This window comes from Pinus tabuliformis, chromosome 1_1 (genome assembly GCF_031772625.1).
Source record: "Pinus tabuliformis cultivar Carrire ecotype Pingquan chromosome 1_1, CPIR1, whole genome shotgun sequence".
Lineage (NCBI taxonomy): Eukaryota > Viridiplantae > Streptophyta > Pinopsida > Pinales > Pinaceae > Pinus > Pinus tabuliformis.
The window spans coordinates 87,410,208-87,428,422 of NC_142297.1; the positions used below are offsets into that span (position 1 = coordinate 87,410,208).

The 18,215-nt window shown below is 38.3% G+C and overlaps 1 pseudogene; it reads right to left on the reverse strand.

Annotated features, from left to right (window-relative positions):
• Window positions 1-4,202: 4,202 nt before the first annotated feature.
• LOC149211763 (putative protein phosphatase 2C 53 pseudogene) lies at window positions 4,203-5,751 on the reverse strand (annotated as a pseudogene).
• Between the last annotated feature and the right edge of the window lie 12,464 nt (window positions 5,752-18,215).

The window sequence follows — 18,215 nt, forward strand, 5'->3', positions numbered from 1 at the left end:
TATAAATATATCGGCCTATGAGCCTAGTTCGGCAGATGTGCCACCTCTCTCTATCACTTGAAAATATTTCTTCTTCAGATGATGAAAGCGAGGATGACAATCCTCCCCCACCTTCTCAAGATCCTCCTTCATCTCCTCAGCTTCCAAAATGGGTTCGTGCTACTCAGGATGCAGCAGGTGCTCTTGTCGGTGATCCTACAAATCAGCAATGTACACATTCTCAGTTCGATAGAGCCTCTTCTTTACTAACTTTAGCTTCAGCTAATTATGATCTTGACACCTTTGCAGAAGCCTCAGGCCATCCAGATTGGGACGCAGCTATGAATGAAGAATATTTTTCATTATTGGCAAATCATACATGGGATCTTGTTCCCCTCCCAAAGGGATGAAAACTTGTTAGATGCAAATGGGTTTACAGAACCAAGTATGGAACAGATGGAAAAGTTGATAAACATAAAGCTCATCTTGTTGCTAAGGGTTTTTCACAGGTTGAAGACATTGACTATATTGTCAACCTTCTCCCCTGTTACCAAAATGAACTCTATCTACCTTGTTATTTCCCTTGCTGCCTCTTTCAAATGGGAATTCCATCAGATGGATGTTAAATATGCCTTCTTGCATGGGGACTTACATGAAGAAATCTATATGGAACAACCTACTGGCTTTATACAAATAGACTCCAGCCTTGTATGTCGGCTTAAGAAATCTCTTTATGGTCTCAAGCAAGCCCCTCGGGCTTGGTATGCCAAAATGGATAGCTTTCTTTTAGAAACCAGATTTTCTAAGTGTCATTCTGACAATACTGTCTACACCAAGAAAGTGGGCAAGTATCTTATCATTCTTGTTCTTTATGTTGATGATCTTATCCTTGCTGGTAGTGATCCCAACCTTATAAATCATGTGAAGTCCAGCCTTAAAAAGAAGTTTGAAATGACAGACTTAAGACACTTGCATTATTTTCTTGGTCTTCAAGTCTTGCAATCCAAGGAAGGTATTTCCCTTTCCCAGTCCAAGTATGCATGTGATCTTCTATACCATTTTCACATGGAAGATTGTAAGCTAGCCCCTCCTCCCTTTTAGTCTGGAGCCAAACTTTCAGTCACTTGTACTTCCCCTAAAGTTGATGTTACCTTATACCGTCAACTTATAGGAAAAAATTTGTATCTGACCCATACTCGTCCTGACCTTTCCTTTGTTGTTGGCCTTATTGCTCAGTTTATGCAAAACACACATGAAAGTCATTGGAAAGCAGCTAAAAGAATAATTCATTATGTTCGAGGTACAATTCAGTTTGGGATTCATTAGAGTGCATAAGCATCTCCTTTATTGGTTGGTTTCACTAATTCTAATTGGGCTGGTGACCCTGATGATAGGAAATCTACTGCAGGTTATGTGTTCACTCTTGGTTTAGGACCTATTACATGGGCTTGCAAGAAACAAAGTGCAATTTCTCTTTCTTCAGCAGAAGCATAGTATTGTGGTGCCGTAGAAGCTAGTAAGGAAGCCCTATGGCTTTGTCAGATCATGTCAGAGTTTGGCTTTCAGCAACAGCATCCGACTACACTTTGGTGTGATAATCAAAGTCTCAATCAACTATGCAAAGATCCAGTCCAACATCAGTGCAGCAAACACATTGAACTACACATGCACTTCATCAGAAATCTCATTCACGACCATGTTTTTGAAGTGCAATATTGTTCAACAGATGATCAAGTTGTAGACATCCTTACAAAGGCTCTCACAGAGGCGAAGTTTACTAAAATTTGATTTATGGTTGGACTTCAGGAAGTTGTCACTAAGGGGGGATAGGCTCTAATGCCTCATTCCTTCTCCTATTGTGTTATGTTTGTACATCCTTCAATCCTATGCCAATTGGTTCCTAAGGGGGGATGTTAGAATATTTCGACACATAGGAAATAGTTAAGTATAACTTGGTCTAGTGTAGACTTAGGTGAAGTGTGTTTCTTTACTATGTACTTTTGTAACTTACAATCCGACGGTCACAATATGTTCTAGACATGGAGTGATCCGAAGGTTCATTTTCTCCTCGATATTACCGACACTTGCTCCGTGGCTTAACACCCAATTGGTCCATGATATCTATTTAAGGAGCATGGAGGGTCATTTGTAGTGTAACTGTTCATGAGAGAAGCTTATGTAAATTTTCATTTTTTTATTAACAAATTGCCTGAAGCGGCTGCGTTGGCTCAGGCCGTGGACTGTTTCCCTCTTTGAGGGTTTTAACCACATCAACAATATTGGTGTATTGATCTGTGATCTATTTGTGAGTGACGTCCTTTGGTGTTCTGTCTAAGGAACTTACCCTGTAAATTCCTACAAAAACCCTAAATCACTTCATACTAAAGATCCCTCTATTCCTGTGATTACCACCTTACCCCGAATTCCATGAACATGGATGAATGGTAAATCATTTCACTTTTCCACCTAGGAAATAATATTTAAGTTCATGACCTTGAAATGTTTGGCCCTCATGACTTCGATGCTAACAATAATGAGGCACATGCTAATATCCCTCTCCACTTACAAGAAACTGCCATACAATTCATTGATTTCAGTGGCTCAATTACCCAAGTCCAACATCATACCCTTTTATACCCACACCAAAATCACACATTCTCTCCCACCTAAACCAGAACTTTTAACATTGTTCCTCCTCACTCTAAAAACATTGCACCAATCACTTCACTCAAAATGATCATGAGAGAACTAATGTTCTACGGTGTAGTCTAACTTATAGACAAAATAGGTTTTCAATGGAATCTGGCAAAACAATTTTACGAAAGAATATGTGATTTTGTTATTTAAAATACATTTTTGAATGCATAAATAGATTCAACACCTTGAAAACCCCCATGGGAAACTCAAATTATATAGATTAAACAACTTAAACTCAAGTTTCTAAAAATCTAGACCATATTTTGGTTAAAATTAACAAAAATCTAGTGAAAAAAATCATTTGGTATATAACTTAGACTACACAATTTTCTACTACTATTCACCACAACACATAAATATAAATACAATTATCTCAAAATATATTGACTTTACTAATCCCTATCCATATATAAAATAAAACATACTTTAAAAATTAAATTATTTTTAATATATAACATTTTTATATAACAAAAATATATATATATATATATATATATAATAAAACGTACTTAAAATTTTAAATTAAAATTAAAATTTGATATATTAATTATTATTTGTTTGATTACGAAATCAAAATACAATTTTTTAGATTTAATAATTCTATAAATGTTTCTTCGCACTTTCTGGAAACGATAAAAATATTATTTAAAAAATGTCTTTCAAATTATTCTAAAATAATGTCTTTCAAATTATTCAGAATATAAGGAAAAATTATATTTAGCATTCTAAAATATGTGGATCTCCAATTTCCACACATCAATAACTTTTAATATCATTGAAAAAGGAACAAGAATTTTGGCACATTCCTAATAACATTATTTTTTCTTCCTATTGAAGTTTGGAAATTGTAACCTGAAGTTGGTTTAAACCTTTTTAAATTTCTACACATCAATAACTTTTAATATCATTGAAAAAGGAACAAGAATTTTGTCACATTCCTAATAACATTATTTTTTCTTCCCATTGAAGTTTGGAAATTGTAACATGAAGTTGGTTTAGACCTTCTTATATTAAAGTTTATTTAGAGGTTTGTAACCGATGTCCGTGCCATTATGATTTTTAAGCAAAAGAGTAATGAAATTGCTATATTAAATATTAGAGAGTTTTTCCAGAGATAAATCACAAGAAATTTATTTGGCGACTTGTTTCGAACCAACAAGTATGGTTCAACAAGTTTAATGAACATATTTTTAATAATAATTTAAGCATATTTTTCATAATTATACATGCTCATATTCTTCGAAATTGCTCGAACATTAAAATTCCTCAACAAAGTTGTTATTTAACATTGCCAATTAGCAACCCTGATACATTGACGTGAGTGAGTTTTACATCTATTACAATTCTGTCAGTCATAGCTTTCTTCCATTTACCAACAAATAGTTTACTGCTTCCTCCTTTAAACCAGTAAAAGTTTTTTTCTCGACATTCCCAGATACAAGCTATGTTCGATTAGCCCTTAAAATTAAGAATCAAATTTACATCTATATCAATTTCGTCTGTTTCTCCATTTTAAAGACTAACCAATAGTTCCACTGCTTGTGTATTTAAACCCAAGTTTATAATCTCGGGAACATCAACATATTTCTTGATCATATATCTAAATATGAGGTTAAACGTATATATCAAATAAGATCATAGAAATTGAATGAAAGAAGATTTGTATAAAAGAGTTGTTGAACTTGTTAAGTTGTGTGACTATACAAAAATGGGCTAGAGTGGTTTCCTATCTTATATAAAAGAATGGAAGATTCATACCTTTCACTACTTATGATCAAAATATAGGTTCTGGTTGTTTTAAAGTCCAACTCCCACGTTGGTAAGATGGTTGTCATTCAAGGCCTATTTTGATGGCTACCATCATTCAGCTCATCCAGACTAATTCTATTTCTTGCAAAAATGTCCGAGTTGCACTATCATCACACTAATATCATCTTGAGATTTTCTGGTTACTGCCACCTCTACAAGCTTTTTGCAAGCACCTATAGGGCCGCCTCCTAATGGTGTAACATTAAGGTGCTTTTCGAAACAGAAAGGCCTGGCAATATCCACTGCTTCTTGATTACTAACAACGTCCCACAACCCATCGGACGCCAAAATTATAAATTCGCAATCATCCGTTATTTTAATCTTTCTGGTCTCTGGTTCAGCCGTTATCCATTCTTTGATGTGCGAATCTCCTATTGCCCTAGATACAGCCAGAGATCCCTGAACTCGCCAAACTCCGTGGTGGAGGTACACAATTCCACCCAAATTCTCTATCCGTTGTCGCTCATCCTCCCTTTCAGCTCGATGATCACATGTAAGGGCTTCAGAGGCACCGCTTCTGCTAATAACCGCACGGCAATCCCCAACATTGGAAACCACCAAGTTACCATCTATAATCAGAGCAGTTACACAAGCAGTGCCGCCACCGACTTGCTGCTTCAAAAAGTCTTTATCTGTTTTGAAGTACCCAGCTCTAACAGCATGTTCAAGAATGTTCTCTGTTTCATCTTCCATCCCAACCATAGCATCCACAATATTCTGCCCAATATTTTCAGAAGCGAAAGCTGCAGCTTTCTGACCGCTATGACCATCAAAGACACCAAAGAAAGCCTGTTTGGAATCACCGAGAAGATTGACAATGGCCTTGTAGGTGTCCTCCATGAATTCTCGCCGACCCTTTTTGCTTGAAACCGCATAATGAACACCCTCTACGTTGACATCCATTGCCTGCTCCGCTGCAGAGAACAACGCATTTAGGCTTGGCAACTGAAGTGGAATATCCAACCTCTTCGGGCGTTTCCTCTTTAGAGAAAGCAAAGGGCGGTTACCAGCAATCGAACCATTTTCACAAAGAGAGACAGCCCTCGCTACCGGGCTCTTCCCGCTCTTGCTCCAAAGCAGATTCTCGTCTCTGTTAGTCAGCACAGGGCTCAGCTCAGACACCACAAAGCTTTCCTTGAGGACGCTGGTAGTGGGGGTTTGGAAACCACGATCCCAAGGAGAACCTGCTAATAATTCAATATCATAATTTTGTATGGAAGGGGACCTGCAGGAGCCCCGTACAGAGGAGGAGTTCCCTGCTAACATGTTCACAATCTGCGGATGCTTCACCTACTGTTGATTATGATAGCGAACCTTGTTGTTAAAACCACCCGATAATGATGCTCTGCAACAGTAAATAAATTCCCCCACTTTTCACCGCTCGGCTGTTACAATTCAATTGAATGTCTCGTTCGGAGATCATTACACGTGGTTACGTGGAATCATAGGCGATTTATATTGCATTCAATAGTGAAAATGACCGCATTTTATTTCAATAAGGCTGGAAATAGGAATTGTTTTTTATGACGAATGACCACATTTATATTTCAATAAGGCTGGAAATAGGAATTGTTTTTTATCACGCTATCGATGGTGCATGTAAGCAGGCATTTACTCGTTAACTCTTGCCATGATGCCCATGCTACTAATGCCATTACGAGTGCAGCGATGTTGGTGCCATAGTCGTTGCTGTCAAGCTGTCAATGCGGCTTCGATCACGTAGGGTAGGTGGGGAGTCGGGACCACCTTGAAGTATCAGGGAACAATAATAAGAAGGTGGATGCTATAAAGGAATACTAAAGCTTTTAGTGCCAAATAGACCGTGGATGGGTGGGTATCCCGGCGGACTTCCAACCACACGTGCAAAGGGGACTGAGCTGTACTGTACACTGTTCTAAATGCAAGGGCGATAGATATTTATTTATTTAATTTAGATGTCTATATCAAGTACAATGATGTGATTACATTAAGAATACTGTCATTAAATAAGAAATGAAAGAAGAAAGCCCATTAGATTATAAAGAAATAAATTTAAATATTATTAAATAATAATAATACTTATTTTATAAATTTATAATTTATAAAGTTATACATGGGCTGGTATAATAATGATAGGGCAAAGTTATTGAAAATAGAGATGTGTACTTCTACAATTTGTGTGTTGGCTTGGGTGTAGCTGTTAAGCGGTGAATATCGAAAACCACCTGATAATGATGCTCTGCAACAGTAAATAAATTCCCCCACTTTTCACCGCTCGGCTGTTACAATTCAATTGAATGTCTCGTTCGAAGATCATTACACGTGGTTACGTGGAATCATAGGCGATTTATATTGCATTCAATAGTGAAAATGAAATTCGTGATCAAACTGCTTGCAGTAAGGACATGAGATCCTAGTTGGGTTTGTGCACTCACGAGCATAATGTCCTTGTTAACCATAATTATAACAAGTTATCTATCTGCGACCTCAGTCAGGTCCCAATCCTCTTCTCCGAACTCGTTCTTGAAATCCTCCATGCATTTTGGCCTGTACCCTATAGGCTGGGGTCCGTTCCATCATTAAGTCGTAACTCCAACACGTTCGCTCACCATGTCCTACTAATAAAAAAAAATTGCAATATAACTGTTGTGAGGTCTGAGTATACTTCTGTAATAGATGGTAGTTATCTGTTGCATGTTTCCCTCCCACCTGGAAAATCACGCACCAGAGCGCAGGCGTGGCATTTTTTTTCGGTTTGGACTTCCACTTTTAATGGCATCAGGCCTCCTCCTGCTAGATAGTTCGTGAAGGACGGACAATGGTCTTTTTCATGTGCGTGGCTTTTACATTTAATACACCATGCCTTCGGCTGTACCCCTGATCTAGGCATTCTTCCTTGCTTCAAGATTTGTACTTCCAAACTTAAGTTCTGAAGTTATGTGTGGAGTTGTTGAACTCCCAACCATAGGTCCAGAATTTGTGTCGTGTACAACCTCATAGCTGTCTCTAGTGCCTCGGCCTAGGTTGAGATCTTCTGTTGTGACAGAACCATCCTTAGATGGGGTGTTAACGATGCCACAAACCATGCGCAATGTTGTCTGTCGGTCAACATCATATTAGCTTCATGAATAGTACTTTTTAATATTTGGTCCAGATCCCACGAGGTTTCACCGGGCAGCATTGCTATTTCCTTGAACCCAATGATCGATTGGTTCTCAGACTTTGGTCGGCCAAACTCCTTATTGAGCGCATCCTGTATAGCTTCTAGTGCTTCATTCGAATGCTCGATTGAGTGTTTTATGTAACATGTTAGCATGCAGTCTTGGAGTGCACTGACCAGTGTAGCCTTTTTTATGTTTTCATCCTTTATACCTTGTGCGTCCTAAACAGAGTTTATCACAAACTAGAACTAGCTTGGATCTTCATTCCCTATACCTTGAAAGGTCAGTAACTTGACTCCAGCTGCCATCCTTGTTCTTGGAGGTGGTGGAAGAGGTGATGAGGGTTGCGGTGGTGTGGGCAGATGCGACGTGGGTGATGGGGGTGATGGCATAGATGGGGGTGGTATCAGCGGAAGGCATTCTGTAATCAACCGGACTACACTTCTGAGCGAGAACCTAGTGAGATCTTCCTCGTTTTCCCTCGAGATAGAAATCAGAGGACTGTTCCCTACTCCTCCCATTCCTCAGTAACCTCTTCCACTCTGTGTTACCCCAGACATTAATGTATGCACATAATCTGTTTTTCACATAACAACATCTTAATCCAAGTGTTTAAAGACTTGATGTACCGACCCCATAGTCCTTGGAGAAATTTTCTTTCCGCTTCAATGTAGCTTATAGTGGTATCTATTGCGAATTTAGTGATAAATCCTCCAATGATTCAATCTACCTAGTGATCGACCACGCGCATGAGTTTGTCTTCAGCGGCTTCTAGTCTACACACCAGTTCTGGGGTCCACACTATTGGCTGGTCTAATCTGCACCTTCCCACGCTATCAACTAACTTTGCAATCCACTCATATAATTCTATCGAGAATTTTACGAAGAAAATCTCATGTATGTCCATGAGGATATAGCAATCCAACCATTGTTCTTTTGATATCTATAAGTTCCTATTTTCCTAGACCCCGAACTCATGGAGCTTCAAATCCCACCAATCTTTGAGCTCTTTCTTTGTAGGATTCCAGTGTTCCCACATTAGACATCCCTTAGGCAGGTCCCAGTCCCAGCAATGGAACCATTTGTTGCCTTATATGGGCTTGAGCCAGGTTCGGAAGAATTATTTAGCCAAACAAATCCTGCAGCTACTGGCCCTTTCGACAACAGCCCGCAAAGCGCGAACTGAGGTCTCACCCGAGGTAGCAAGGGAGGGTGCTGGAACTAAGTTTCCACACCCTGGGGAAGTCTTGGATGTGGTTTGGGGCTCGTGCACTGTTCTACAACCTTGCGCTACTCTAGATCCACGCAGATTGGAATACCCTTATCGCGCTTCTTACAGATGGAATCACTTATTACTAGTTTGATCTAGTTAAATCGTTCTTTAAGCAAACATTTATTACTTTTGGTTACTTCGTGCATCAAGATTAATTAAGTTCACATGAATTCAATCGTAGAAAATGCAGAAACCATAACAATTCATTTATCATAAAAGAGTAAAGTCGTAATCAACAAAGAATTCAGAAGAAACTTATCTTTATTATCAATCTTCAACAATACATTTAGATCCACCCTGCGCACTCAGCTGCAGGGGTCCACGCACACAACTGCAGACTTTCTAGGCCTCTGCACACACAGTTGTAGAGCCTATACCTTCTACCCTACTCCCTCGACTCGAACTTATAGATGCTTTCAAGCTATTTCCATTCAAAACCCATTACATTCCATCTTTTTAAAAGAACTACTTTCCCTCATAGATCTCCGCTCTATTTATACTTTCCCTTGGCCCGCAATCCCTCCATGGGCCAACTCTATTACTATTTCTTTACATTATTTCTGGGTGGACTACCCTTTGAGTCAACCTACTACAGTTCATGCTTCGTGCTTTCCGTAGAGTCTTTTACCCTAATATTACCCAAAATTCCGAGCTTCGCACCCCTTACTCGTTCCGCGTGGCTTTCACTACTCAACAATTTCATGGATGTCGAGTTCGTATTTCTGTGACTAGTTCAGGTTCCAATATGATTTTTCCTTCGTTGTCAAGTTCTCGAGATATTGTTTGAACTGAGAGATTGTCACCTATAACCTTCTTTAAGCATGAAAGATGGCAAATTAGGTCCACTCGGGAAGATGCAGGGAGCTCCAATTTGTATGCCATAGTACCAATATTTTGTAACACCTTGTATGGACCATAATACTTTTGTGATAATTTATTATCCTTCTTAGCTAGCTTGAGGGACATTTGTTTTTATGGTTGTAATCGTATAAATACTCAGTCACCTACATCAAAACTTCTTTCGATGTGATGTTCATATGCCTGTTGTTTCATTCTATTCTACGCCAAAGTGAGGTTATCCTTTAAGAGATGGAGAACCTATTGTTGATGCTCGATGTGATCTTCCACTACTTGAACCTTTTAATTTTTCCTTAAATATGTTATGATGGACGGTGGATGATAGCCATAAAGTGCCATAAATGGGGTCATTTTCACTGTAGTATGGAGGAAAGTGTTATACCACTGTTCAGCCAAAGGAAACCGCTTGACCCATTGTATTTGTTTATCATATACAAAACAACAAAGATATCCTTCAAAAACTTTGTTCACTATCTCAGTTATCCCATAAGATTGAGGAAGATAAGATGATCTATGAACTAATTGACTACCTAGATAAGAAATAATTCAGTCCAAAAATTTCTAGTGAATATGTGGTCTCTGTCACTTATAATAATCGTTAGGTTTCCATGTAGCTTTCGAATTGTTTCCATAAATGTAGTAGAAAATGTATTGGGTCTAAATGGATGAGATAATGCACAAAAGTGTGCATACTTGATAAGTCTATCAACTAACCACACTATGACACTCTTTTCTTTAGATTTCGGTAAACCTGTGATCAAATCCATTGAAACCTCCTCCCAGCATTGACTTGGAATGGATAAAGGTTGTAATAGACATGACGTATTAATTGTCTCAACTTTATTTTGTTGGCAAACCAAACATTCGGCCACAAACTTTTGAATATGAGATTTAAGGCCATCCCAAAAAATTCCTTCTTAACCCTATTGCAAGCTTTTAAAAATCCTGAGTGCCCTCCTAAGGGAGAGGTATACAATTCCAAAAGAATCTTTTGTTTGAGTTGGAAATTCTTATAGAGGTATACTCGATATTTGTACCATAATGAATCATTTTTCGAGCTAAATGTATCGAATGTATTGGGATCTTGTTGTAACTTTTGAATGAGTGCCCACACTTCTTTGTCATTCTTCCATTCATCCCTTGCTTCGTTTATCCAATATGGGTGGATGATATAAATGGCACAAAGCAATGCTTTCACATCCTCATACTTTCTTGGGAGTACATCTGCAATAACATTTTTATTCCCTTTTTTGTGGATGAGTTCAATTTCATAACCCAACATATTTGTGCCCCATTTTTGTTTCTCTTCTAAAGATAATCTCTATTCTAAAAAGTGTTTAAGACTACCATGATCCGCTTTTACCTTGACGTGTCTTCCCATTAGGTAAGGTCGCCATTTCTTAAGTGCATGTCGTATTGCCAACATTTCCTTCTCATAAATATATTTTTGTAAATACTTTTCTTTGATTGGACAACTTTCAAAATAAATTGGTCTTCCTTCTTGCATTAAAACAACACCAATTCCATTTCCTAAGGCATCACATTCCATAATAAATGTTTTTTTGAAGTCTAGCATAGCTAAGACTGATGTTTGGCACATTTACTCTTTAAGATGTTCAAAGGCCTTCGTTTCTTCTAAAGTCCAAAAAAATGCATCTTTCTTCAGTAATGTTGTCAGAGGTGTTGCTATTTTCCCATAATTCTTAACAAACTTGTGATAATACCCTGTCAACCCGAGAAATACTCGCAGATGCTTTATGGATTTGGGGATTTTCCATTCCCTAATGCCTTTAATTTTTCTAGGGTCTCCTTAACTCCTTCATGAGATACAATATGACCCAAATATTCTACCTTATGTACTCCAAAGAAACATTTGGAGGTCTTTGCATATAATTGTTTCTCCTCCAATAGTTTGAGCACCCTGTCAACATGTTGAACATGACCCTTCCAAGCCTTGTTGTAGATTAGTATATCATCAAAAAATACTAACACAAATTTTCTAAGGAAGGGTTTGAAAATGGAATTCATCAAACCTTGAAATTTAGAAGGTGCATTGGTAAGTCCAAAAGGCATGACAAAAAATTCATAATGACCCTCATGAGTTCTAAATACTGTTTTCGGAACATCTTTAGTCTTCATTCTAATTTTATGATATCCTAAACAAATATCCAACTTGGTGAAGTAAATTGATCCATGTAATTCATCCAATAATTCATCAATGATGGGAATGGTAAATTTATCTTTAATAGTGAGATTGTTTAGCTCCGTATAATCCAGACAGATGCGCCATGATCCATCCTTCTTGTGCACTAATACTACTGGAGCAGAGAAAGAACTTTGACTAGGTTGAATTATACCAACCTCTAGAATTTTTGCAAACATATATTCAATTTCACTCTTTTGGGAATTATGATATTTGTAAGGCCTGATGTTTAGCGGAACATTGCTTGTAATCAAATGAATATCATGATCATGATCATGAATAGGTGGGCGGTATTTGGGAGTCTCAAACACCTTGGAATGATTGTCCAAGACATTTTGGAGATCTGGAGAAATAGATGATTTCAATTTGGAACCTCTAGTGAACATAATTGTGAAATTATGCCTTGCTTTTATTTCTTTAGAAGATTTGTCATGCTGTTAGAGATTATTATCTTTCTCAGTTTCCCTGTGATACCCCTTAATTCAAATTCCTTTCCTTCCGAAAAAAATTCAAGAAAATCTCTTGAAAATTAAAATCTATCATACCCAAAGATTGTAGCCATTGGACTCTATCAGAACCACCCATTGGAGTAGAAATCATTGGACTATTCAACACATATTCTCCCATGGAAAGCTTGATATTATGGCACTTTTCAAAGTAATTTATGGTTCCTCCATTTGCAACCATCACTTGACACTCTGGTGCTGGATAGAGGAAGTAATTCAATTCCTTGGCTATCTTACAATGAATAAAATTATGGGTACTACACGAATCAATCAACACTATTACCTTTTTCTTCTTGATATGTCATATCTTGAGGGTTTGAGGAGTGGTAACTATTTCCAATGAATTACAAGATATGGTTGGATTCATTTCTTCTTTCTCTAGGGTTGATTCATGGTGTATATCCTCTTCTTTTGATGCTTCTTGTTCCTTTTATTCCTCCTCCTCGCCATCTATGTAAAATAATTACTTGTCAGCACACTTATGAGCTTTATTGTATTTTCTACCACAATTGTAACAAAGCCCTTCTTCTCTTTTTTCTTCCAATTTTTGTGGTGTCAACCTTGTAGGTTGTGGAAGGCTAGGGGAAAAAACACTTCCATATTTATAGTTGTGAGTGGTAGGCTTCCTTGTTTCCATAATTTTTCTTTTAATTTTTTTACCAACCTAAATACCTTCTCCAATGAATTAGATTCCCAAAGGCGAACCTCATGTTGGATGTTATCATTTAAAGTCCCTATGAACACATCAATCCTATGCTCCTCTGGAATATCATTTACCTTTATATTCAATTATTGGAAGTCCTCAATGTGCTCCACCATTTAACCCTTTTGTTTGAGATTTATCAATTGGGTAAAGAAGGTGTTGCTCTTTGTATCCTCATGGAAATAAAATTGTTAGTCAAAAACCAAAATGAACTTGAGAACTAACTTGAAACATACTTGTGTGACTGATCATGAAGGTCGCACAATTTTGGCCAGGAGGTCGGGAGATTGAGTGCCAAGACTGCACAAGGCACAATCTAGGTTGCTGGGAGACTAAACGACTATTGGAACTACGCAATGCACAGTCCAGTCTGGTTTTTGACCGCTGGAATTGTGCAATGCACAATTTCAGCTGGAAATGGCTACAGGCTCAGTGACTACATTGTGCAATTTTCTGGGCCAGCATTCATTGTCCCTCAGAAATATGCAAAACAGTCCAGGACGATAGCGCCTGGGTAGAAATGTGCATTTCTGGAGAGGAAGGCAAAGCCTTCCTTCCCCTGATTACGGAATGTTTTCTCAATGAAGGCAAAGTTCGGGCCAAGGATGGCCAGACTTGCCAATAGGAAACAGAAAGAAAATATGATAGTGAATGCATGGCAACACTAAGTGAAAGTAGAAGTGATTAACAGCGCATGCAAAAATTGAATGAAAGATTCAATAAACAAATCAACAAGCATGTGGGTGAAGCGAATCATTGAATCAGTGACTGTTCATGCAAAACAGTTTCATGCATGCAACAACAGTGAGATAGCAACGAAAACTGAAATGGTGCTATTACAATCTATTATGTATCAAAACAACAGAAAGCACTCACTGAAATCAAGAAAACAACATTCATACAAAGCAAAACAAAAAGGTTCCAGAAATGAAACACAAGAGATGGAAAGCAGGATTACCCCAAAACATCTGAGTTGAATGTGCTGACAACTCCTAGATGTGATGTGGGATGTCAGCACTGCAAGGTTAATGTGAGGAATGAGCTCTGCAGTGTCTGATTTATGAGTTTTGATAAAATCAAGGTTGTGATATGCATGCCACAAATTTAGGGAAAGCGATACTTGGTGGGAGTTTTCTGAAACGACCCTTGCATGTAACCTCTAATTGCCAAAAATGGGTCCCTGGAACAAGGGATGCCTCTGCATGTTGCCTTGGGAGAAGCACCCCATGCATGCAAGTCAGTGTTTCTCGGTCTCGGAGGGAACTAGTCAACTCAGCTGCACATGCACGAGGTTGTTCGGCTGCTGGGAGAAAATGCGCATTTCTGGCTAGGAGTTGGGCTGGATTCCCAGGAGATTTGTGTAATTTATAGGCAAATAAGTTGATTGCTGGCCAAATTTGCGTAAATTCTGGGCTGAGCAGCCCTGTTATGGAAAAATTGCACAATTCTCACTATGAGTGTTCACTGGCAAAATTACGCAATTTTGGAGCCCTTAAGGCTGCTAGATAGGATTGCACAATTTCTGGAGGGAAGGTTGGTTGCCCTCCAGAAATGTGAAATTTCTTGGGGGAGATGCTCAACGTGTGAGGGGAATGCATGAAGCTGTGATCAACAAGCTTCCTTTGTGCAAGAAGAACATTGAGACTAGTGTACTTGACAAAGCAAGACAAGGTGCTATGAAAAGTTGGAAGGGAGGCTCCAAAACAAAGCTAAGGAAAACTTTTGGAGGGTGGTTGTAGCCGATACAACACTTGGCGACACATTGGTAGAACTCCAGCTCTTTGAATGGACCATTTTGATGAAAAGCAAGACTAACACCTCCAGAAGTATTGTGCAATTCTCATCTTATCTTGGTTCCACACTAGGTTGATTGTAAGATGTAGCATCTACCAAGAACTTGGTTGATTGACACACATTCCAATCCAAAGAAAAATATTTATTTCAATTGGGGTTGAGGGGTATATTGGTTCAAAAGCAGTACAATCGTTAGAGTCTTAGTTCCATCTCTGGTGTTTCTCCGCAACCAGGAGGCCTAGATAATACCTTGGTGGAGTCACGTAGGAACACAAGCATGGCTCCATTTCTAGTGAGCCTGTTCAGTGCCTCAGTGAAGTTACTTGCATCACCTCCCTATACCAGGATCCTTTGTCTTCTTTCTCCTTATTCATTTTTCATTTTTAATTTTTCACTTTTCATTTTTTCAACTGTGCGTAGCACTTATTCATTTCAGAAACGGAAGAGGGATCCTGACTTATTGAGAGAAGAAGAGGTTGTTCCAGTAGAGAAGTAGTTTTATATCTCTGAGGTGCATATTATTGTTTTCCCCCTCACCTTACTCTACTTGACTAAGCTAACAAGGGTTAACCCAAAAACAACTTACTAGAGTAGGTGACACTAGTTAGCATGCAAGCAGTTTGTTTTCACCAAGGTTCACTTCGAACAGTACTTATTTTCCTTCGATGTATCATGGAATGAAAGTAACATGTTCTTCATATAGAGGCAAGATGACAAATAACCAAGTAGTGATAGTTTCACAAGGGCTCTTGTACTTTACCCAACTTGTTTCAAGAGTCATACATGGTTTCATGCGAAACTAACCTACGAACGAAACAAGTGAACTAACAAAAAATAAAGCAAAGAAAGAGCATAAGAAAAGGTGAAAGTAAAGAGAGTAAGAAAACATGCAAGCATAGAGACAAACAAACAAAGCATGTAAGCAAACAAGAATGCAAGAAAAAAACTAAAAGAAAACACTACTTCTACTCCTACACTAATGGTGCATGGGCCTTGTTATCACAAAATCAGGTACTGAAGGCTGCCAATCAGCAAGACTCTGTGTAACTGTTTCAAACCAGGCTTTTAACTAAGGCTTAGCCTCCTTAGTCTGAGAGGGCTCTCTCACAGGTTATTAATATTGAACAAGATGGCTAACTCTTATAAGACACATGAAGAAAATATGCTGGCTGGACAAATATCAAATTGATTCCCATTGGGCTTATGGAGTCACTAAAATCTCAGTAAACAATGGCACTATCCTTTCATAGAAATCAGGGCACTTTACATCTAATGTTCAAACATAACTTACATGAGACACAGTTTGCCAAGCATACAGGAAGTCAGAGCATGAAACATGAGTTCTGAGTGATTATGCAGTAACAAAACTGTAAAAGAACACTAAAGAGAATAACCATCACACATTTGAACAATAAGATCTATTGTGAATCCTGAGAAGAAATAACAGTCATTTGTATTACTAAACTCTGCTATACATAAACCAAAATAGTCTTCTCTCTTATCAAAACATCCAACCCTTATTACATTCATCTTTCAGCTCTATATAGAATGCTTACTCTAACTGATTCGAGCTCCCTCCTCCAGCGTGAGGGGAGCTCAATAATTACCTATGATGACACCTACTAACTTTTAACTAACTAATAATTACAGCTGACTACAAATTGACAGCTCTAAAGTCCTAAAGCAATTAGGATTCTAATTCGACATCATGCTGGAAATAGCATTTATTATAATCAAGATGATGCTCCTGCGAGAAAAAGGATAAAACAGGCTCATTCTCTGACAAGTGGTCTCTTTTAGTTTGGCTGTGATAGGTGTCTGTAGTTGCTTGCTGGCCTTTAATGTAACATGTTTTCCAATACCTTGAATTACAGGAAACTGCTCCTGTTTGTCGGTCCTTGGCTTCCACCACTCTTCGAAAATGTAGCAGCATGTCCCCAGCTCTTTAATAGCCCAATAATATAGGGCATCACCATGTTTCGGATATGCTGGAAGAATCTTTGATGGACAGGTGTGCCAACCAACTTCTCGTATGCAGCTCCCTCAAAACCCTGATCACCGAGAATAAAGTGGCTTTATAACTAAAAATCTTAAGCCTAGGTTAAAAGATTTCACCTTTTGTTAAAAGTACACCTGGCATATGTTGAATGGCTGTAGCAGCTTCCTTTGATCCCTTTCATGTCACTGAGGTGTTCCCTTTGCAAATTTCTGATTCTTCTTTCAAACTGTTTGCCTGCGTTTTAAAAACAACACCTACAGCAGTTTCGCAATTTCGTAGTGCGCTACGAAACTGCGAAACTATTTTAAACAGTTTCCATTTCCCTTGAGATTTTTACTGCTCTGCCACCTCTCACGCAGCCGATTCTCAATAAGTGTCTGATGTGTCTTTGTTTGATCCCAGCTCAATATCTGGAAGTGATCTGCTTCCAATGTATCAACAGTTATAATCTGGCTGGAGCTGGAAGCCTGACTGCACGAAAGTGAACCATCTTCAACACTGATAAATGAGCCTATATCTATCTCCACATTCAGGGTATTTTCATTTTTAAACCCACCCGAGCCAACAGAATCATGAGTTATTAATGAAATCTCTTTCTGTGTTCACAAGCTTCTCAATAATAGGCTGACCAAAGCTCTTCATTTGCTCCAAAATACCGTTGCTCATAAGGAAAGCCAGGAAAACAATATTCTGTGTTACATTTTGTAATTTTATAGGAACTAAAGGTTTTATCCAATCATGAACTGCATTGTCCGAAACACAGATGACTTCTACAACAGCGTGCTGTTGCTTCCAAATTGAAGAAAAAGCTGCTCACCTGAAACTACTGAGCGTTTCCTTATAGATTCATCCTTTTCAGAATTCTGGACATGAATTATCTTGAGCCTCTGAATTTGTTTCAATCTACAAGAAGTGATTGAGACAGAAACCGACATAGATCCCAGAAGGTTATGCTCTTCAACGCACACAATAACATCATCGCACAAATCCACTACATAACGTATGAAATTGCAAGAAACCTGTTTCCTTGATGCATCTTTGAGATGACTACCTTGATGCTAATAGAAAACAATTATGCGTCGCTTCAAAAGACCAACATACAAACCTGGTTCGAATTTGTCTTCCTTCATTTGCGCATGAACGGAATGATCTATAACACCCATCTCCTTCAATATTCCACTCATCGTTCGCTTGTCCCCATAGAAGCCAATTGTCGGCAAAGGTTGTTAATTCAAGGAGTTGAAACTGATTCCA